Raw genomic sequence first — 7,175 nt, 5'->3', positions numbered from 1 at the left:
CAAGTAAATTAGAAATTAATTATAATTTTAGAAAAATGTATTAGAATCAGCAAAAGAGATAGGAAGAACATTTCCTAAACAAGATCAAGGAAAACTATCAGAAAAGACTAAAACCTGATAAAGAAAAGAGTGGAAACGAGGATAAAATACTAGAGAGATGAAATAGGATTAGCAGAACTATCCAATACAATAAACAAACTAGAATCCCGAGGCATTCGTAAATACAATCAGACCGAAATTGAGGAGTCACCAATTGATAAAATGAAGACTTGGAACAGGATGAGGATTACGGAGATGGATTGAAGTGGATTGGTAATAGGAGATTAGCTGACCTAGAGTATGCCGATGACACAGGATTTGCAATGCTTACTTACCAGAATGCATGAAATATATCATGCGGCTGGGCTCAAGATAAGCAGAAGTAAGACAGAGATGATGAGAACGGAATATGCATTAGAAAGAGAAAGTATTAATGAGTTTTTTTAAAATAAAATTGAGTACCACACATTTAACATAAGATCCACCCCCTAATCACTAAGAAGAATAGGTGGAACTAATAAAAATCAAAATGCGTTATACAAACTTTATTTCCGACAAATTTGGCAGCTTCATCGCAATCTGAACAATTCTGTATTTTGCTGTGAACCACTTCACTACTATTCTTTAGTTTATTGATTACTGTTATACTGATTTCCTCAGTTACAGAAGATCATATCCAAGAAAGAGGTAAGAAATTACAAAATTTCAAATAGATAGTGTGTAATAGCAAGTTTTAACCACACAATTAACTCCAGTGACAAGAAAGGGCATCTGATAGGACTATCTGTCGGCCAAATTATTACAAGAGCATCAAGTTGTAGTCTTGTAGCTGGAGGAACATACACTAATGTGGGCAGTGCATGCATTGGTAAACAAACTTTGCTATATTCTGATCATAAGTTTGTTGTCATCGATAACAGTAAGTTCCCGACTATAGAGGTAAGTGCAAAACCCAGTATCCTGTCTCTAAATGCCCAAATAAATAATGTAATAAAAACTGCTGGTTATCATCTAAGAAATATTGCGTTTATAAAAAAAGTACCTGGACGAAAACTCTGTAAAGAAACTTGTGATAAATTGTGTTATTACCAGGATTGACTATTGCAACTCTATCTATTACAATTTACCAAAAGTGCAACTTAAGAAATTACAAAACAATAAACTGAGGAGCAAGACTGATAAAAAGGTGTCCCACCTAGAGAAAGGATCACCCCTATACTAATTGATTTACACTGGCTGCCGATTAAAGCGGGAATTTAATTTAAAATATGTACAATAACCCACCAAGTTATCAGAACCGGGCGTCCAAAATACTTAAGAGAATTGCTACATATTGCGCAGCCAACAAATCGTGTCGACACGAGAATAGTTACAGACGGCTTCAAACAGTTGGAACCTAGATTTATGTCTACTTTAGGCTCAAGAGCTTTTAAATATGCAGCCCCGAGACTATATAATAAGCTCCCACGAAACATTCGAATGATTGAAGACAATAAGGCTTTCAAGGGAAAACTGAAGACTTTCTTATTTCAACAGTCATCCAACAGTGACGATTTAACAGTAAATGAACGATACGCGATATGAAACGTTAAATACTCTGAACGAACAAGGTAAAACGACAGTGGAGGTCCTGTAGAGAGCGTGGTTTCCCTGCTGTACGGGACCGGAAAAGCAGCCATCAAAGTAAGTAAATAAGTAGGTATGTATGTATGTTTACAAGGGCTTCTTGTTTTATGTTGCTTAAATGAGATTGCATTCTGACTTAAGGTATTAGTGGCATAATCATTAATGCATTATTCTTGGAGGAAGGTAGGTCCAAATCTCTTTTGCGATACATCAAATTCCTGAACTAAAGGCTTTGTTGCATGAAAGGAGGCAAGTAATATGGCATTCTCAATCAGCTTCTTTAGTGTCACGAAACACTGATTGTGTTCACTTTCCCATAAAACCAGTACATCCAGCTTCAATAGGTCAGCCAGAGGCTTAGCTGTACTAGAATAGTTCAGTACATATTGACTCAGGTAAATCATCAGACTTAGTAATATAGGTATCTCTTCAATACCATGTCAGCTTTAGCATATCGTTCAGGTAATATAACTCAGTCAGGGCTGATAGGATGCCATTGTCATTGTACTGCAAATAAAGAAGTTGATTTCTTTGCATATATGTCACATTTGGCAAAGTTCAATATAAAACCATATTCAGCTCTGTGTTTCCTGAGACAATTCAGCCTAATTTTTTAGATGATTCGGCCGAAATAGAAAGAGGATTCATATCGTTGTTTTCCAGACATATTGAACAAAAATCTTAAATATTAAATTCTTTAAGCTTGCCTAGATTCATTCTTAATTTTTAGCATAATTAGTGGATTATTTGTTTTATCATTAAATTGAACTTGAACTGCATACCGTCCCATTTGTAAGATGATTCGGTCCATATTAAGAGACAATTTACGCATACTTTGAGACGCTTTGGCCCACATCTTGAGATCGTTCATTCGTTCGTTCTAGATTGCCCGGGCCTTGCACCCGGACGGGGGCTCTTTGACCATCAGTCTTTACCCTCAAGTGTATAAGACACAGTCGGTGTAGGTGGGCCTTTCAAGATTCTCACACACAGAGTAATTCTTGCTATAAGCATTGCTCAGCACGGAGCAAGCCTTGTTTATTAAGCAGGTGCAACTTTAGTGCTGAATCTTATCTTAACTCGAGACTCAGTTTGCCAACACACATCATGACTGGTAACGGCAGGGAGAAGTCCAGGGGAATGTCCCGCAGCAACTAGCAGAAGTTGGTCGACAAAATAATCAGGCACCACAGAGGAGCCAGAAGGAAAGCAGTTGAGGATTGAACCACTGTGCCACTGACACCTGCGTGAGAAGGAGAGAAAGGAAGAATAACAATGAGACTTAGTAAGTCGAAGGAACTGAGTGAGGAGTGGAAATTTTTTTAATGTTCCTCCACCTGATATCCACGGACCCTGATGTTAAGCTGTTTGTTGTAGGTTTTGAGCATGAAATGTGACAGGCTTTACGTGGCCTTTGCCACGAGCCTGAAATCTTTGAGCGCACTTTTCACTGGGTGTAGTTAGACTATATGGAGAAAAGTAGAAGTAGGATTTCAGGTAAAAAAAAAAGAGAGAGAGAAAGACTTTGGTAGCTACTCGGGATTAATTCAACAGAGAAAGATAAATTCAATTGTTTTGGTAAAATTACAGTCATAAGAGGTTTATTATAACCGAAGTTGTCTTAATTAAGGGGCTGTTGTTTAAAAGTCCCAGAAAAAAATGTCAAGTTAAATAAAAACTATATCTATGCAATATGTAGGGAATAATAAAAAGGACAAAATCAGAAGAAAATTATCGGCAATTATAGAAATGGAGGTATACTACAAATGTGCAATGTAAAATCATTTTTCCACACAAGTGGGTAAAATTACTTAACAGCGGTAATGAAGCTAATTGGAAATTTCTTCCTAGAGTTTATATTGATTAGGTCGGGGGGAATACCTTAAAAGTACTTTAGAAGGAAAAAAAAAAGATTTAATAGCTTACTTATGTCACCTATTTGTTTTTGTTTTCTGACAGCTTACTCAAAATGAGACGATATCTTCAATTTCACAAAGAAAATCTTGGCCCTACTTTTTCTCCCAGCAAGTCAAGAGCACGAGTATATGCTAAAAGAAAAACATTGCTGGAGATGCAGAATCATCCAAAGTTTTCACAAAACCTGTTCACAATCAAAGACGTTAACGGTGAACAAATTGCGTCAGTATTCTACCAGTTCAAAGAGAGGACTAAAATGGACAAATTGGTGGAATTTGTGCGTTATGTGGAGGAAAACGGGATGGAGAATTCAGTATGGAAAGTATGGAAGTATGTTTGGCTGAAGTATAAGGGCAGATAATGATGTTGAGGGGTGGTACAGCCATCTTGACCCACTGGCAAAAGACAAGCTGCCCTTTTACTTGACCCTCACACCTCTTTACAAAGAGGCGAAGATGCTGCCGATGCAAGTGAAGATGGTGAGCGATGGCGAGCTGACAAGATACTAGATCAGGGTCCAAACAAGACATGCATGGGGAAGTTGTTTGAATTGTGAGTATAATATTCCGTGAGTAAAATATTCAGGCAGAATTTACAGTGATGCCAATAATCATTGATAAAATGATACTGACAGTTAATCTACTCGCCAGAAATGTAAACATAATCAGTCACTGAATATATTGAAGAGCAGTATTGGTATACATCAAACAAGTATTTCACCAATTGTCACAAGTTTTTATATTTGAAATTTGGTTCCTGTCCTATTATATGTATCGTCTAGATTTTCTGTGTGCGAGTCATTTGCAGTACATTAGAAATAACAATTGATGAGCAGTCAATAAATGTGTGCATTGCGCCTCACTTCACTGTTCATAATTTATTTTTCTTTTTAACAGCAAGATGGCAAGGAAAATTTGGTAAAATGTGTGGCATCTCTTAGCTTGAATTTTGTTTCTATTGCCACGGGTTACTACATGTGGAGAAAATAAATAAAAGTCCGGCATGTTTAGACAAGCAGTTTTCAATCATTGATTGATTTTCATAAAATCCTGTAATAGATGTAAAAATAGTGTCTTTGCAGTATCTCCGGATCGTCTTAATTTTTTACATTTGAGTTGAATTGTCATTCGATGAAGGCTGAATCGTCCATCAATTTGGGGCGAATTGTCGTTTCATTTGAGGCAAATCGTGGCTAATTCGCAGAAAGTTCATTGTCGTTAGTTACTTTATAGACAGACATCACAGCTTGCATACTTTTATTTCTAACTTCCATAGCCTGTCTGGTATATCGGGCAACTTCTTTGGTTGGTGATTCTAACTTCCTTAATTGTATGCTACTTCTTTCAAATATTCTTAATTCTTTACAGATGAATATATGCTTTGTTATATCATCTGCCTCGCTGCACAACGCATAAAGCTTATCCTTTTCATTCCGGTTTCTATAATTTTCTTTTTCAAGCCCATCATATTTAACTTTGTCTCCATTTTTATTACTCATGCTTCCTTAGCGTTGAGTTCACCAATGTAATCTTTGTTTCTTTACTTTTTGTTTCTTTCTTGAGTTCTTGTTTTTTTATACTTTCTTACTTTTTCAATTTTAATGTCCTATTTTTGCCTTTTTCTAAAAGACCATTCCCCAAGCACATGGTTCCCTTATTTGGTCTTCTACATTTGACTAATTGTTTATCTGATGTAATGGGTATGAAACAACATCACATTTTATACTCTATTATATTCTCAGTTGGCCATATTCCTGTTTCTGCTATTAACCCCCAATAAGATGTGGTTACAACCTGTTCAAACACCATATTCCGCGTTAATTGTCAAATCCACATTATCGAAGCACTTGAAAAACGAGAAAGCCTTCAGTTTCTTCTTGAAAGCCTTAATATCTTCAGTCTTTCGGATGTTTAGTGGAAGCTTGATATATGGTCTTGGGCCGCACATCTGAATGCTCTAAAATCTACAGTAGACAAAGGCTACACCTTAACTCCAATAATTTGAAACCATCTGTAACTATTTTCGTGTCTACAGGATTGTTTGGTTGCCCGAACGTGCAGCAATTTCTCTTAGATAATTAAGATTTCGGTTCTGACACCTTGGTGAGTTATTGCACATATCTTAAAAACTCTATTTTAGATTTAATGAGCAGCCTGTGTAATTCAATTACTATAGGTGGGTGTTGGTGGGTCTTGGTGAAGTTGCAAATGAAAATGGGGCACATTTTTATAAGTTTTTGTTCAACAAACTTGTTATTGGAGATACTCTTTTCCAGCTCATGGACATCCACAAATATACATGGCCTTCACCATGCGGCAATTACAAAATTCAAATAGATCACATAGCCATTAATAAAGAGAAAGGGAGGACTCTATAAACTGCGAGAAGCTACTAAAGTGCAGATATTGGTAGGGATCACCATCTTCTCATTGCCACACTGAAATGAAAACCAAGAGCATCCAAAAGAAATGTCGATGGGATAAATAGGTTTGATACAACTAAGCATCTAGAAGATGAGCACAGAGAAACATTTGAAAATGAATGTAGGAATCGATTTGCAGTCTGATAGATTTTAAGAGACGAAGAACAGACAATGAAGAATGATGTGATATTGAAGAAAGCAAATAAGACAATGGCTAGGTTAAGTAAAATTTGGAAATCAAATTGCCTGAAATTACATATAAAAATCAGGCTATATATCAGTTTAGTGAGATATGTGTCACTGTATTGACATGAGTCGTTGTATGACAATGAAATAATATCTAACAGATTTTGTAGATTAGAAAACAAAGCCCTCGGAAGAATATTGAGAGTAAAACGGCAGGACAGGTTTAGAAATGAAACTATAAAAAGTGAATACTCGAGTGCCATATGTGGACGAAATAATGGTGAGAGGTATATGGAGATGGTTTGGGTATATTTTTTGCACTCCCCAAGACAGATTAGTTCACCAAACTTTCAACTGGGCTTCACAAGGCACTAGAATGGTTGGAAGACCCCGACGTACATGACTGAGGACTATGAAACGTGAAGTAGGAGATGATGGATGGCAAAGTATTGATTTAAAATCATAAAATGGAGACAACTGGCAAAATCTAAACGAGACCTTTTGCGTCAATAGGCGTACGAGGAGATGATGATGATGATGATGATGAGGTGTGGTCTAATCTTTTCTCGGGTAGGGAGACATTTTATCAGTTTTGCTCTTCGGTTTATGCTTTACAATTTCTTAATTTGCATTTTAGGTAGATAGAATCAGATGAGGCTGCAGAAGTCGTAAGTAAACATTAAAAATACTCACAAAGGGGAATTATAAACTGTATATTAGTTTAAATACGGAAGAAAATTTTTACAAATCTCTGTTATTTTGCCAAGAATATAGTAAATAAAAATGGAATGAATTGAGCTACAACAATCTTACGAAGAAGACTTAAAGAAAATAGTTGGATAATATTTTTTATTTTATGAAAGAAATATAGAAAAGGAAAAAAAATCATACCTTCTTTGAATAAAAAGACAAAAACAATGTAAAAGAAAAAAAAAAACATAAACTATCAAAATACAAAGCAAGATTACTAGAGGAGCCGTTGCTA

Source organism: Palaemon carinicauda, chromosome 6 (genome assembly GCF_036898095.1).
Source record: "Palaemon carinicauda isolate YSFRI2023 chromosome 6, ASM3689809v2, whole genome shotgun sequence".
Classification (NCBI taxonomy): domain Eukaryota; kingdom Metazoa; phylum Arthropoda; class Malacostraca; order Decapoda; family Palaemonidae; genus Palaemon; species Palaemon carinicauda.
This window is presented reverse-complemented; position numbering follows the sequence as displayed.